Source organism: Ambystoma mexicanum, chromosome 9 (assembly GCF_040938575.1).
Source record: "Ambystoma mexicanum isolate Mex_15411 chromosome 9, UKY_AmexF1_1, whole genome shotgun sequence".
Taxonomy (NCBI): Eukaryota; Metazoa; Chordata; class Amphibia; order Caudata; family Ambystomatidae; genus Ambystoma; species Ambystoma mexicanum.
In genome coordinates, this window is record NC_090931.1 from 1,312,503,335 (window position 1) to 1,312,520,030 (window position 16,696).

Sequence of the window (16,696 nt, forward strand, 5' to 3'; positions counted from 1 at the left end):
ATGAAAGATGAAGGGGGTGGGACTGATGCTGCCAAGGGGGGCGGTGGGCAGCCAGGAGCCTGAGGAGGTGGGGTTTGGGCAGCCAGTAATGAGAGAGGGGTGCCTTGTGCCATGAGTTGGAGGCGGGGCTGAAGCTGCTAGGTGAATGAGGCGGGGCTTGTGCAATGGGGGAGGGGCGGTGGTACTGGACAGCCAGGAGAAGGCGGGGCTTGGACACCCTGAGTCAGGGGCTGGCAGGTGGAGGTGTGGGGGGGGGGAGAGACTGATCATGGTGAGGGGGCTCCCAGGAGGAGAAATGGGGAGCAATCTGTGCTGCAGAAGGGTGTAGAGTGCATGTGACAGTGCAAGGAAAGTAGGTGATGGGGTGGCCGCTCAAACTAGCCAGAAGAGTCAGGAGTGGGTTGGTTGGAGAACAGTTTGTGGATCGAGTGATGTTGCGGGGTACTGCGTTTCAAGGGTCTTTTGGGTGCAGGGAGCTGAAGGAGTGGTCATCGCTAGCGTGGGAAGGGGGCTCGGGGGAGGTGGTGGGCTGGGAGGAGGAGCCGCTACCGCAAGCCTTCCAGGAGCAGAGATGGGGTTGTGTGAGGGCGGTGCTTGGAAATTGTGGGAGGAGCTGGCGCTCAGCTGGGCGGGGCTTATCCTGGACGGGGCGTGTCTGCAGACGGTGCTGCTGAAACCAGCGGACTGGATCCCAAACTCCCGAAGCAGGTCAGGGCTGCTACCATGGGGGGACACTGATCAGAGCCGAGGTGAAGCGCCCCCCCCCCCCCCTCTGCTCCCCAGCGTGAAACCTCGGCGCTGGCAACGGGGCAGCAGCACTGCCCCCCCCCCCACAGCAGGACACCTTCCACCCCAGCTGCGGGACATCCTCATGGTGCCACAGGACGCCCCTTATTCTGGAGTAGGCAGCGCTGGCTCCTGCAGGCGGGCACTCTGTAGCGGGCCACTATCTGTTCTGTAACTGGACACTGTGCGGGCGCGGGCTCTAATGTGAATGAAGCAGGAGCGCGTCAACTCTGCCACGGCACTTGCTATCGCGTGCAGCCGGAGAGGTTAGTTAGCAAGTGGGGTGCCTTCCAGCCTGCAGTGGGGCAGCGCCTACTGTGCAGCGGGGGACCCTCCATTCCACGGCGGAACTGCACCCATCCTGAAGCGGGGCGCCCTCTGTACTGCGACTGGACACCTTTCAGCCTGCCGGGGGGTAAACTGCCTGTTCTGCAGCGGGCGCCCTCTGTTCCGCGCCGGGATACGCGCGGATTGCAGGCGTTGAGCCTTGCGGGGAAGGCGCCTATTCTGCAGCGGGACATCCTCAGTTGTGGAGCGGAACATCTCGCCCCGGCAGCAGGCAACATTTCGCGCCCCACGCGCCTTGGAGACGGATTGGGTTATACCTTCTGATAGGATCTGAGGAAAATGTGGCCGTGAGAACTCGCCCCCAAACTGTAAGTTCCCTCCGCTGCACGCTCCCCGTGTGTATGTGTGTCCCTTCTCTGCTCCCTGTCTGGGGGGAGGGCAGCCCACCGCACCACCCCCGCAGGATGAGTTACATGGGCGCTTTGGGTGTCCTAGCTGATCAGTGGGCCGCCTGAATGGTATTTCTAGGGGGTGCAGCGATGCCGCACCCACTCTCCTGTCATACACACCTTCCGTGCTGTGCGCTGTATGCGAGGTGGCGGTAACTGCGGCGTTGGCCGTGGGGTGATATAACGCCTGCGGGTGCAGGCAGGGGCCTGTAAAGTTGGGGTGTCTGTAAAGTATGCGATTGGTGCGGGAATGTGTGTGGGGGGGGGGGGGCGTTCGATGAAGCCGGGGGGCGTGGGGGCGCTCTGCGTATTGCATAGCGAAGTGTTTCTAAAAGTGATGGTTTAGTCCCATGCTCTGTAAATCGGGCGTTTTTTGTTTGTTTTGTTTTTTACCACAGCTGTCGCACTCTCTTTCTCCCCCCAAATACAGTCTTGACTTTTTGACAGGTCGGTTCTCTCAAACTGCGAATCGAACAGGAATAAAGGTTTTCCAAAACACCCGTGCCCGATTGTGAAATCCACCTGGGCAATGGAAGGGGGTAAATACGAGGAGGCCATGGTACATTCCTGACAGCTGCCGAGGAAGCCCCTCCTCCCCCCCCCCCCCCCACACACACCTTTACATGCGTTCTGCAGCCGAAGAGCAAACAGGCGGGGGGGTCACTCCCACATAAGGGAATACTAGGAATTTAGACAACATGTAACTAGACCTAGCCGGCCCCCCACGCCCCACCTCTCCCCGCACCCTTCGATCGGCCAGGATCGGCCCGAGGCATCACACTGGCTCTGGCAGCCGGGGAAAAAGTGCCCTCCAGTCGCAAGTGGCAATTCATTTCTTTTGTGACAGACTGTGTAAGCAGTGTCAAGAGGGAGTTTTTTTGGGGTATATGCGTTTAACATTTTGCATTTTAAAGACTTTGTTTTCAGCAACACTGGCCAAAACGAATCGCTGAACTGTGAGGTGACACGTCAAACGGGCCCACTTTGGGAGGGGGCGAGGGGGACCCGGCCTACACTGGCGTGTGTGGCTAGCACTTTGGGCAAAGCCCCATACAGGCCAGTCCGACCCGTAATAGAATGGCCAGTGGAGGCACTGGGAGGTACAGGCATAACAAGAAGCCTAAAGCAAGTAGCTACTTTCTAGTTAGACATGTAACTTCCAATAGTGGGGACTGCTCGGTGGTATTTTATTTTGTACCCAGGTCATTATATTTATAACATGTGCAATTATGCAAAACACACCGGCACCATCAGCACTCACTCCTGCGAATAAAAGTACAAAACAGAATGCGACGCTGCCCTTAGCCTGCCTTGCACCCCCCCCAACCCCCCACCACTCCACCATCGGTCCTAGTGGCATTGGCCGCAGAAAGCCTCGGATCTAAGATTGATGTGAATTTAGAGGATGTCATCTCCCCCTCCCCCACCCCCTTATGGAGATGGAGACGAGAGGGGGGCATCCATTCTTATTTTTTTTTCAGATGGTAATGCGCCGTCTTTGTGGTGGTCGCTGGCCCATTAAGTCTCCGCTCACGTCCCGGGGAAGATCAAACGCGCCGAGAAGGCTCCGAGAGGCCCCGCGCAGAGCCCCGGCCCACGGGCCACCGGCGAAGTATGCACCCCGAAACCGGGCGTGCCGGATAATGCGAGGGTGTTCCAGGGAAGGGTAGAGCGTGCGCACCCATCGCCGTGTGCTTCTGGTGACACGAGCAGTGGCGCGCGCCGAGGGAAGCGGAACTTTTCCGAGAGCGCTTTCTCGTGTGTGTTTGTGAACTCGCAGGCGGCATGTGGCTGCCGGCATACAGATGTGCAGCGCAGCTGGCTGCTTCATTTACATTCGCCTCGCGGGGAAGTCCAGGCACTGTTCTATCCCCTCCCCCCCTGCTTTATCGTGAGGTTTTCGAGGGGTTCTGGAGGGGGGTACCCTTTTGCCACGATGGTAATGGGTGAACCCAATGGGGGGAGCGGGGTTCAATGTGAGAACTCTCCCTCCCGCCTCTGTGTGTTGTCTTTTGACACCGCACTGAGTTGTGGCCCCGGAGGGGTCACATCTGGACCCTCTGCGGGTTCAATTAGTGGCTGACAGCGAGGAATGATGGAGGGCAAACATAGGCCGCGCCGCCAGGCGAGGGGGTGTGCGCGGCTCTTCCGCCCAAACGAGCCTGTAGACAAGGGGTGTAGGTGCTTGGGGGAGCGAGGCGCTATGATTTGGCGACCGAGACAGGCAGGAATACGCATGGGTTATGGCCTCTGCACTCCCGGAAGTAACTGAACACTCAGCCCTTGGAGGAACGCATCGTCGCCCTTTGACCTTCTGATGAACTCCCCCCTGATCCCCTTGTCCTTCTCCCCATGTATTCGCCCCTTCTGGCAAGAATGGCACTATATAAATACCACACACAATAAGGGGGGGGGGGCGGCTGGGATCCTGCACTATCGGGAGAGGGTGATGGAAAAGACCAGAGGGTACGTTATCAGGAAAGGCGTGTTAGAAGTGACCAAAGGGTACACTATCAGGAGGGGGTGAAGGAATGGCCGGGCGTGGGAGGGGGCATTGGGAGAGAGGTGATGGAATGGACCAGAGGGTGCAGCATTTGGAGAGATATGATGGAATGGACGAGAGGGTGCAGCATTGGGAGGGAGGTGATGGAATGGACCAGAGGGTGCAGCATTGGGGGAGAGGTGATGGAATGGACCAGAGGGTGCAGCATTCGGAGAGTGGTGATGGAATGGATGAGAGGGCGCAGCATTAGGGGAGAGGTGATGGAATGGACCAGAGGGTGCAGCATTGGGAGAGAGGTGATGGAATGAACCAGAGGGTGCAGTATTGGGCGAGAGGTGATGGAATGGACCAGAGGGTGCAGCATTGGGAGAGAGGTGATGGAATGAACCAGAGGGTGCAGTATTGGGCGAGAGGTGATGGAATGGACCAGAGGGTGCAGCATTGGGAGAGGAGAGGGGTGATGGAATGGACCAGAGGGTGCAGCATTGGGGTAGAGGTGATGGAATGTAACAGAGGGTGCCGTATTGGGAGAGCGGTGATGGAATGGACCAGAGGGTACATCGTTGGGTGAGAGGTGATGGATTGGACCAGAGGGTGCAGTATTGGGAGATAGTTGATATAATGGACCAGAGGGTACATCATTGGTTGAAACGTGATGGAATGGACCAGAGCGTGCAGCACTGGGACAGAGGTGATGGAATGGACCAGGGGGTACAGCACTGGGAGAGAGGTGATGGAATGGACCAGAGGGTGCAGTATTGGGAGAGAAGTGATGGCATGGACCAGGGGGTACATCACTGGGAGAGGTGATGGAATGGACCAGAGGTTGCAGTATTGGGAGAGAAGTGATGGAATGGACCAGATGGTGCAGTATTGGGAGAGAAGTGATGGCATGGACCAGAGGGTACGTCACTGGGACAGAGGTGATGGAATGGACCAGAGGGTACAGCACTGGGAGAGAGGTGATTTACTGGACCAGAGGGTGCAGTATTGGGAGAGAAGTGATGGCATGGACCAGAGGATACATCACTGGGAGAGAGGTGATGGAATGGACCAGAGGGTGCAGTATTGGGAGAGAGGCGATGGAATGGACCAGAGAGTTCAGTATTGGGAGAGACCTGGTGGAATGGACCAGAGGGTACAGTACTGGGAGAGAGGTGATGAAATGGACCAGAGGGTGCAGTATTGGGAGAGAGGTGATGGAATGGACCAGAGGTTTCAGCATTGGGAGAGAGGTGATGGAATGGACCAGAAGGTGCACTATTAGGAGAGAGGTGATGGAATGGACCAGAGGGTACAGCACTGGGAGAGAGGCAATGGAATAGACCAGAGAGTAGAGTACAGTATTGGGAGAGAGGTGATGGAATGGACCAGAGGGTGCAACATTTGGAGAGAGGTGATGGAATGGACCAGAGGGTGCAGCATTGGTAGAGAGCAAATGGAATAGACCAGAGGGTACAGTATTGGGAGAGAGGTGATGGAATGGTCCGGAGTATTCAGTATTGGGAGAGAGATGATGGATGTTGGGAGAGAGGTGATGGAATGGACCAGAGGGTACAGTATTGGGAGAGGGGAATGGAATGGACTGGTGGGTACTGTATTTGGAGAGAGGGGCCAGAAGGGGCAGAAGGTACAGTATCAGGAAAGGGGTGATGGAATAGACCGTGAGGGTACAGTATCGGCGGGAGAGGGTATATGGAATTGGCCAGACAGTACAGTCTGGAGATAGAGGTGATAGAAGGGTCTGTAGTGTACCTATGGGGGAGGTATGATGGAAGAGAGTGGTGGGTACAGTATAGACAGAGGTGATTGTCGGGGCAAGAGGGTACAGTATCAAGAGGCAGGTAACGGAAGAGGCCAGAGCGGACAGTATTAGAAAAGTATTGACGGTAGGGACTGGATAACACGTAGAGAATGTGCATGCAGAATGGGGTGGAATAAGCCAATCGCGGACACTGTGTTAAAGGTACGTGCAGTGTTGAGAATGAGTTGGCTTATTTTTATGGGCTTGTGATTCCAGGGATTGAGGGCACAGTATTAGGGAAAGGTGATGGAAGGTATAACAGGGTACAGACTTACGGCACAGCGTTGCCATGAATTCAAGTATAAGGAATGGAAGGAATTTATCACAGACGGTGCAGTGTTAATGGGCACTTTTAGGGAGTCAATGGGGGGCATCACAAAGTTGCCGGTAAGCTGGCGGTAGTACCTTTGGCTTATCAGCAACCTCGGCTTATCGTTTCCACTACCCGATATCCCCGGGCGGCAGAGTAACGGTAAATTCCCATTCCCATGGAGTCCGTCCGATTGGACACCATGGGAGTGAGAACCAGTGGCACTGTTGTCAGGCCTGCCGGTAGTTCCCTGCTCATACCGGTAGACTCAGAGTATGCCGATCCAGAAAACACATCGTTACCGGCACCCTTTTTCCAGACTGGCATACTCGCAATGAAGCCCAATGGCTGGGAATGGGGCACTATTATGACCCTATAGGGAGAGGGTTCAGCAGGCACAATATAAGGGTACCTGTGATGGCTGGAATTTGTTGAAAGAGGATACCATTACGGCCTAACTGCATGTGTGTAATATTATGGGGGGGGGGGCAAGGGTATTTGTATCCCCCAGATTTTGTGGCACACCATTTTGTCCCACTCATTTGGCAGGGGCCCCTTTCATTTAGATCTCATGCCCCCCCCCTCAACCTTTTCAGCAAAGTTGTTCCACTGCCTAACTGGGCAAAGTAATAAACTATGGGTCTACAGCATTAAAGAGCCATTAATGATAGGTATTAATTAGGGCACACACACTGCTAGAGGCAGATGATGGCAGGATGGCAGGAGTGGGGCAATATTATAGGGTAGTTAATGGCAGACATTGACTATAAAGTCAGCTGATATGGCGCAAGGCAACCCTGAAATGGCACCTTTAGAGATGGCACTATCATAGGGTAGTCTTACAGATGACTCATTCCTAGGGGCCAGTGATGGCAGGATGAAAGTGGCCATACAGACCCTCTGCTGGGCACGCTTTAGTAGGCACTGACTGAAGGTGGCACATTAGCACACACTTGTGCAGCAAAGTCCTTTACTAGCTGGCATAGAAGGAAAACATGCCCTTTGGGGTGAGTCACATTAGTGGCCTGCATCCATGCCTCCTGGCATGGGCAGTTACATCGTAGCAGTTCTTTTGCATGTGCACGGGCATGAAAGCTGATCATGTTGCTTCATGTCTGCTGCCACCTGTTTCTGTTTGGAGATCTGGGTGAATATCCTCTAGTGGGGGGGAAATGCATTTGTAGAAACTTTGCCTAATAGACTTAATTATTAAACTCCTCTAGTAAATGTTTACCCAGGCGTGTGTGTGCGTGTGTACAGACATGTTTTGCATTGCATTGTAGATGTCATTTGTATAGCGCCTTGTACCATTATTATAGTCTTACTGTGCAGGTGGTGGGAACGTCCTGGGGGACCGAAGTTCAGAGTGTTGGAGGTCATGGAGTAAGATTAGAATGCGTGTGTGCGTTTGGCCATGATAAGGCTTAGCAGGGCTTGCCAGGCTCTGGTAGAGAGCAACTCATGAGGTCAGGCGTGTGGATGGGGGCTGAGAGGAGTCAGGGGTTGGCGCGAGTGCTAGTGCATAACTGGCAAGTGGCTGCATGTCACGTTTGACACTTGCATCTAGTCCAAGCTTTTCAGCCACTTGCACTTTGCTTTCCCGGGCGTGTGTTTCTATGCATAAGTCTACCAGTGCTAGAATACCAGGTGCTTTTATAAAGCCAGGACTGGCTGATGGCATCACTGTAGATATGTCATCGACCCGCTTGGTGTTAAGGATTGGATCTTGAGTATTTGTTTACAAATGTCATGGGTGCAGTGTATTTGGATTGGCATACTAATAAAGTCATTTGCGTTGTGTTTTATTGTAAAGAAAAGGATGTGATACGCCAGCATTGAGACCAGTTTCTATTTATTTATTTATTTGCATTTTTAAAGTGCTCACACAGCCCGGGGGCATCGAGGCGCGGTTACAGGAATATGTCTTTGTTGCGTATTTATAACACGCTTAATACCCAGAGGTTTCTAAGCGCGGACCCGGGGATCGAATCAGTGTTGCTTCGTGTCGTCTTGTTTCCAAGGCGAGCATGTTGCCGCTGAGCTATCCTCCCTGATATCCCTATTGCCAAGTTGGCTAACCTTTTACAGTTCGACGTGATTACAAAGTGGCAAGTTACTTCATAGTAGATTTTGTCATTGTTTTTTCTTTAGTTAATGGGAGGGCCCCTATACTCAGATTACAGCCCGTCCCCATGCCCCACCCCCTTAATATAACTATTTCCCCCATATGCTGACACCAACCGCGAAGTAACTTGCCACTTAGTAATGTATGTCGATGAAACCATGGCATATGCTTTGGACATGCATGTCATTATAAGAGCCAGTATAATGTTCTGACATTAGAGGAGAGCATGCTCTCTTTGACCTTAAACACTATGCCTAGTGCAGGTTTCCCCGCTTGTTGCTGCTGTTGCCCGGGGTGTTGCTAGGTCTGGAAAAGATCTTGGGCTATGCTAAAGGGATGGTCGGGACTCGGGGCTAGCGAGCCTTTTGGTTGTAGCTGCTGAGCTTCTATCCTGGGCTACAACCAAAGGACCCGGGGCTATAGCCCCCTCAGGTCTCCCAGCAACACCTCTGGCTGTTGCACTGGCTCAGAACATCTGGCGACTGCTGTAGGGCCATCCATAGGATTAAGAAAGGGCCCGGGTTGGCTGTAGACATCATTCTTAATTTTGACTCCTGGGTGGCCTGATAGAGGGGCCGGAGGCATACAATGAATGAATGGTCTTCTTTTATATAACACACACCTTGCTGGGGAGCAAAGAACCATTGTATAAGCTAAGATAGCTCAGCTGTGCGTGTGTATGATCTGTAGGTTGCAGGTTCGAATCCCGGCAAGGCCAACTCAGCCTTTCATCCTTCCGAGGGCGATAAATGAGTACCAACTTCGGTTGGGGGATAATTGTATGTAAATATGTTGTGTTCGCAGCGCTTTGGTGAAAGCGCTATATAAATAAATCATCATTACAGCAAGGCGGTGCATTGATATGGGAAAATGTAATGGCTAATATTAGAAGGATAGGGTGTTAAGGGCAAGACTTGCTAGGGCAGGGAATACTGGACAGGGGGGGGGTGCATCCGCAGCTGGGCTCCCGTTTCCTGATATTCGACCCGCCTCCCTGTGACTGCACTAGCAGTTCCAAGCCTTGATTTCTTCTGTTTTGCTATTAGGCAGATATGTGCTATGTAGCATGCTAGCATTGCCAGATGCGTCCCTGAACGCTGCATGTAGCACAGCGGGTTTCCTCAAAGGGAAGTTGGCAGAGGGAGAAAGAGGGGCCTCACAGAGCGGGAGGGTTAGTCACAAGGCTCCTATCCCCTGTGGCTTGCCTCCCTGTGGGCCACCAGTGTGGAAGGCCCCACACCAGCATGCATGCACTGGGTGCTGTCCCACTGCTATAATAACTGGACACTTGAGGTGGACGGGGGGGAAGCCTGGGCAAGTGGCTACCGGGGGTGCAGAGAAGCCATGCTTACCCGATTCCCCAGCCCTGCTGCCAGTAGCAACAGGAGTGAAAAGATGGCCAGGGGGAGTGCAGCGGCAATGCAGTCCTCTCTCACTGCCGACTGTGTAGCACGCTGGTGCACAGGAGGGAAATGCCGCAGCACTGGGACCAGGGAAGCAGCCTGCTGCAAAATCCAAAGTGGTTGCCTTTAAAAGTACTGTTTTAAAGGGATCTGGTATGTCTCCGATTCCGAACAATATCTACTTAATTAGTAGAAGAGACGTGGTCCAGTGGCTCGGTTTCTGGCTGTGCAACCCAGGCACTCAAAGAGTAATCCCAGCTTTCCAACTATACCACATCCGTGATCCTGGGCGAATCCTGCTATTCCGTTCCATTCAAATCTTGATTTGTCTTAAGGCTTTCCATATATACATTAAAATAAATTCTCTTCAATTTCAAAGAAAACCCTTAACTGTCGTATGCTATTTTTATTTTTATTTTAATTGTAATTAGCAATTTTTACAAAAAGAATAAAACATTCCAATTCCTATAGGTCATACAATTGTATTCGCAAGTTCCTATAAATTTAAGTTCATTCATCAGATAACCATTGGCTTCTTGTGCTATAACAGCTTGACATTTTTTTTAAAAAAAGTACAAGAAATAGTTCCTCTATATAAAATGCACGTTACATTGAAAATCGTGGTACCCCATATCTCCGTTGGTCTCAGGTCCATAATCGATCTAAATGACAGCACATCAACTGTCCCAAGCAGCCCCATTATTAATCCGTATTTAAAAAACTAAAGGTTTTGCATGCATTTTTAAAAGGTCGACGTCCACCAGATGTGCCCAGCGCACACTGAATAGAGGAGGCATTTGTGTAATCACTTTCCCTTGTACATGTAACATGTCATTGTAGAAGTGTGAAGTCCCATACGCCCGTCCCTGCGTGTGTCAAGCCTGTCAATCAGACTGTGGGGAAGCTATCCCCACCCCGCAGCCGTCTAGGGCGGCAGGCAGCCCTGGGGTCACGGCCCACCTCCTCTCCAGTGTTATTTCTGTGGCATCAGCAGAGCTGACTTCGCGTGACCCCTGAGGAATGAGACGGGGCAGGTGAGAAGCCCGCATGGATCTTCACCTAAATCCCCACCCCAGGCGGCGGCTGTCTGGGGGAAGCTGAGCAGCTCGCCGCCTGCCCTCTGCCTGCAAGGTGGGCCTGTCACTCCGGCTGCTGACGCGCAGCTGGATGGGTGGGCTCGGCCGGAAGTGGGCGTTTCCTGCTGCCTGCGCTGTAATCCCGGTGCGCCCGTCTGCCCGGACCCTGCGCCGCGCACCTCTCCTTTGTGTCTGGCGAACGTTAGCCTGCGTGGGGGAGGGGGGAGGGGCCGTCTCCAGGGCTCCTTTTAATTAGGTTTAGCGCCATTTGTGCCTGCCGGCAGAGCTGAACAATAACACAGACAGAACCAATATATCCCCCCTTCACCCTTTGGAATGTCTCTGACGAGTGAAACGAGTGCCACATATTTCCAGCGTTCAATAAAGCGCTACAAGAAGAACTGTGTTGATAGAAATTATTATTTTGCTAAACGCTGCCATCACAGTGCGCCCTTTTAAGCTGCATGGGCTTCACGTGTAAGAGTGTGAGCTTGGCAAACCTTTTGAACGAGCCAATGGGCCGCGACAAAGGACTCCCAGAGGCCTGTTTCTTGAATCTCTCGCGACGTGTGCATTGGCCGCTCTGAATGAGTCGCCTTTGTGGTGACCTCCCCTCCCACAGCGCGCTCACCCTTCCTGCAGTGTCACTGTTTGCTAGTGATTCGCGCGCCTCCAGCACACAGGGAGCCAGAGCATAGCTTCACCCTCTTCTTCTTTTTTGTTTGTTTTACTTTTTGGAACACAGAACGACTTTTATGTGTTCAAAAACGTATTTTTTTCAACTCGCTGAGAATATGCTCTTGCTCCCTGTGTGCTTTTGATCCGGGACGGGTGCGGTGGCAGCACGTGGGCGTGATGTTTGGACTGATCAGAGCTAGTGTGATTTGTTATTTTATGTATATAGCGCTACGAACCCTCGGGCATCAGTGCGCTGCTTATTATTACCCACGGTGTGTGGTGCTCCTTTATCGACCTCGGAAGGATGAAAGGCTGAGTTTGGTGATAATTAAACATATGTCAGTTTTAATAGCGTAGCCTGTATGCTAGCGCAATGCCGTGCGCCATGCACGTGCCAGGATTGTAGACAACACAGAGTCCATTAGAAATGCCCCCAGGCTGCAGCCCCCGCCTCCTGTTTGAGTGGTAGATAAGCACACGACGTCCCCCGGCCCCCTCCCCTCCAGCGGAGCAGATGTTGGTGTCTACTCTTTCCGTTTTAAATCGGGACCCCTCTCAGAACAAAGGCAGCTCGTGATGAGAGGTGAGCGGCCGGGGAGGCTGTGTGGTTTCGCGCCATAAGGGGGCAGTGTTGAACAAAGGCCTGCCGGAGCAGGGTGCGGGCGGGTGAAAGTGGCAGGCGAGATGGCACGCCTGGGGGCTTCGCGCCTGCAATTGCATCTCAGTCCCCCGAGGAAATCAGTTCCTAGAGGTACGAGGCGCCACGTCTCTGTTTTGGGTTCTGTCACACTGATTTAAGGCCAAGACGAGTGAGAACGGGCAGAAAAGCAACCCAGAGATGCGGCCGCGCAAGGTTATTCACATAGATGTTTATTTATGGTTCATTTTACAGCGCCACGGCATCGCGGCGCTACACATGGAGTCCCTGTCTCGACTCGGGGGTGAACAATGATAATGAAAGATGGGTAGCCTGCCCTTTGATTTGAAGTCAGATGCCATTGAAGGCAAGTTTATGGGGCTGGTTGAAGTATTGGTTATAAAGTGAAGACTCTTTCAAGGGACATGTCACATACCACAGTGACCCCCATTTACTCACCCATTGATGCCTCATCAACAATCTAAGGTTAATGGACTGTTGTAACAGCCTCTTTCTAAATCTACCTGCCTCTACTCTCCGCCCTCTGCAACTTATCCACAACAGGACTGCGAGACTTGTCCTTGGCCTCAAGCCCTGGGATCGTATCTCTCCAACTCTGAAGTCTCTCCACTGGCTCCCAGTGGATGCAATGATTAAATTCAAAACCCTCTGCATTGTCCATAAGGCTTTCTGGGGCCTGGGTCTAAAATACCTTCAGCTATCCCTCTGCAAATACCTCCCCTCTCGAACTCTTTGCTCCTCTACCTTCAACTCCCTCAGGGTCAGTCGTTTTTCTAAGAAACGAGCTGGGGGTAGATCTCTGTCTTCTGCTGGGTCCTCCCTCTGGAACAGCCTCCCTGCCACTCTAAAACTTGAGGAGAACCATCTCGGGTTCCAGAAGCACCTCAAGACCTTCCTCTTTTCTTCTGCCTTCGCTCCCCCTCTCCCCTGCTGATCTGTTCTCTCTTGGCACCATGCACCTGGCCACCCTCTGTCCTGTGGGCCCAGGTACCTGCTCCTCCTGCCACCCTCCCGCACTGCCTCCGGGCCACCCCTTGCACTGGGGTCTGTATCTGTACCCATACAGCCCCCCCTTTTTCTTCCTGCACTTATCAGACCTACCCTGTCTGCTGCCTTAAACTTAGCACTTGCAAATTGCTGGCTGCATTACCACTGTTTGTTGCCTTTATTATTTATTTATTGTTATTTATCTGTTTCTCCTCTGCTTCGCACTTTCCACCTCTCCCCCTTCCATGCACTTTTCCCCTCCCCCTCTCCCATGCACTTGCGCGTTCTCAATGTCACTGGGCCTAGTAAGATCACTGTTTTGTTCTCCCCTGTTCCCCTCCCTTGCCTTGTCGGGCTCTGAAACACATGTGTACGAGCGCGATAGAAATAAAATATCAATCATTCCATCAATCACACTTTAATGTTCTTAATTGCAAAACAAAAAAACAGCAGCAGAGCTCTTCTGAGCTCAGAAGTTAGTCTTTGAATGCTATGCAAAGATACTCTACGCAGGTGCATTGTTGTAGAGTGACTCGGGAATGGACGTGTAGCTCCCCTGGATCCAGGCTCCAGAGGGACAAGTCTTCCCAGAATCTGGATCCAGGGAATTCTGGCCTCATACTTGCAATGATGGAACCTTTCTAAGCTACTCAGTTAAATGCTTTCATGGTGAAGTGGCACAGCACGGGCCCTTCATTGAAAAGTATGATACACGCTTTAGTCACCAATAAAAGGCATGTTCATGTCAATAATGACAGGCGCGAATCTACAATGCGCAGGTAACGGGGTCCACCAAGATGACTGGCAGAGCGATTCCTGAGACCCTTTTAATGTCAGTGGGCACATTCGGTGAGTAAATGCACTCCTACAAAGCTGGCATTGACCCATCGTGCGTGTATTATGGGATAATGCACATGGCATGTTATTTATTTATACTGCACCAAGAAATGTCTAGGGTTCACAATGGTTCTGAATCTTAATTTAGGAGAATGCTCTGCAGATAGGTCGGTCGCCCAATGTCAGTACATACACAGCAGGACATTATTGACTTATCATTCACAGACCCTCACACATCTACCTTTCATTCAGTGACTCTTCAGTGATTAACAGCCTAAAGTTGAAGGCCATTGCATCCTCTTTTGTAGACTTTAAAAAAAACATTATAAACTATACTTCATTTATATTATTCAGTCGATTAGTTCTAATGGGGAGGTTTTTCAGTTTCCAAATGCAGCTTTTAAAGGCATTTTGTTCTGCAGAAGTACTGTTTATCCACAGATGCTGGCTGTGTTCCTAAAGACAGGCCACTTGGCGTGTATGCTTAGTTTCATGACTTTTTCCGGTAACATAAGTTGCTGAATAAACAAAGATGATTGATTACATGGGTTCATGGGTGTTCTCTGCCATGCCCAGATTACAATGTTCAACAAGCATTGGCAATGCCAACAGCTTTGGTTTTTATGTAGGCATGGGAGCAGGAATTTGCCAGGCACAGCCCTAGTGGTATTAGCTGGCCCGAAGTGGTAGCAGCTGCAAGATGGTGCGAGTACCTGGGCATCTACGAGTAGTGTCTGGCAAATGCCTAACACTTATGTACAAGCCAAAACTGTTTGCTTTGCAAATGCTTGTTTTTACAGGTCTCCAGTGAAAGACCCGCATAGTACTTCAGAATCGAGTAGCTGAAGGCAGACCTGGTTTAGATATTTTATTACACCACTAACGAGTTTACAGCTCCACTTACGTCATTAAGTCTGAGAAGACTACTTTGAAAAAAATTGTCATGTACTTTGAGTGCAAAGTTTGATGCTAACGCTGGATTAAAGCGAGCTGAAAGAGTTCCCATGAGGAGGTGTTTTGGGTGGGCATCGGCAAGAACTGGGTGGGAATGGCTATAGGGATTAGAATGGCCAATGGCAATGGGTGGGCACATAACCAAGCAACATCTACAAGCTGTGTGTCCCTCCTGCTATGCCATTTCGCCATCTTTGTACTCTAATGCAATAGTTTTGTCTTATAGGTGGCGCTAGCGCCACCTAATAGCTAAAACTAAAAATTGATAGCTATTTGCATGTGGTGCTAACCACATGCTGCAGTTTTGATTATTTAACATTATTGTCATGTTTGGAGACCAATGTTTGCAATTCAACATGTTGATAGCCTGCACTTACAATTGTTTGCAATCAACAATTCACAAGACTAGTGTTATTCCTGTGACCGTTGGAAACTTTCCAAAATAACACTAGAATGGAAGGTGCTCCGCAGGTATGGCATCTTCCCTGGGAATTATGGGCTTTGCATTTAATGCATTTTGTACAGTGCTCCGGGTTTTATTTAGTGCAAATCTAGTTGAGAAACAACGGAGCACCATATAACAAAGGGAGAGCCAAAAATATAAATGGAAGGCTACACTATTAAGGGAGCGCGAAAGTGAGGATACAGAGGGCCAAAGGGAGGTGATACAGATTAGGGAGGGGAGGGCGGACCCAAACTACCTGCATCTCAACGTGGATTGGCAGCTGTAGTCCTGTGAGGTGTGCACCCTCAGACCTTCCTAAAGGCAATGTCGCGTCTGGGCCTGCATCAGTGACTCCCTCGTTTGACTTCCTCTGTTCATAGAGGGAAAGCAAACTGTCTCCCCTTTCACTTCCCACCCCCCACAAGGCGTCCAGGCCAGCAAGTCATGAAGCAACTTCCACATTTCCCTGCCATTTTCTATGCCACTGTTTACCAGCCAGAGTTGCGCAATAAACATTGAATATAGCTTTACGGACCGAAGGAGGAGTCATTATCGTAGCATAGTGGCGCGCCCCTTCCCTTGGGCTGTAAAATGGGGAAGGGCAAATATTTTATGCTTGGTTGCGCTGGAGCTGCTTTTATAAGAGAGTGCATCATGGGCTTGATCTACAAAAGCTCTTTTACTGGCGCGGTGCCGTTGGAAAACGCTCTGCAAATCAGGCCCTATATGTCATTGGATGTTGATCCACCCAGAGAAGCAGTGTCTCACTCTGCTACTGCATTGCTGTTTCTTGAATCCCCAGAAATGTTTTCTGCTATTTTCCTGTCTGCGTCAGAAGTCAGAATGTTAGTTATTGACTGCAATCCAAACGTCCTGATTGGCTGAGAGTTGGTCAATAACAATCTGTATGTGCTAATGTAATTCAATCTTAATTTAACCTGTCTCCAAATTGTCCCCAGTTCATTTAGTAAACACGTGAACGGGCACAGGGTCAGGTATTTGAGAGAGCAAGAGACTTATTACGTAAAGTGCTCTACAAAGGAGTGGAGGTCCACCCGGTAGTAAGCACTAGTACAGGAAATACAGTAATGCAGGACTTTCTTGACCAGAAACTGAGGTGATATATGCAAGCATCTAGCCGAAGGGGCGTGCTGTAGGAATGGGGGGAGGGATTCAGTGACACAGGGGAGGTGCATGCTGGGAAAGGGCTAGTTTAGATTAGATATGGACAGTCATCAGAAGAGGAAATTATGCCCTGGTGTCGTTTAGATGTGGACTATTCCACACAGTTTCTGCTGGTGATTTGTTGCGTACTGATCGCATTTGAAAAGCGTTATCTCAAGTGATTATTACTTTGCGTTTCGAATAATTAATAAAAAAAGAGTACAGGAAG

The 16,696-nt window shown here is 51.1% G+C and overlaps 1 protein-coding gene across 1 annotated transcript in view; it reads left to right on the plus strand.

The window, feature by feature from the left end:
• Positions 1–627: 627 nt before the first annotated feature.
• The window catches only part of SEMA5B (semaphorin 5B), a 1,093,184-nt gene continuing 1,077,115 nt past the window's right edge, over positions 628–16,696 (plus strand). Inside the window, exon 1 of the mRNA XM_069616686.1 lies at positions 628–1,442. The gene's annotated coding sequence lies outside the window, so the exon portion shown is untranslated. The remainder of the gene's footprint in view (positions 1,443–16,696) is intronic.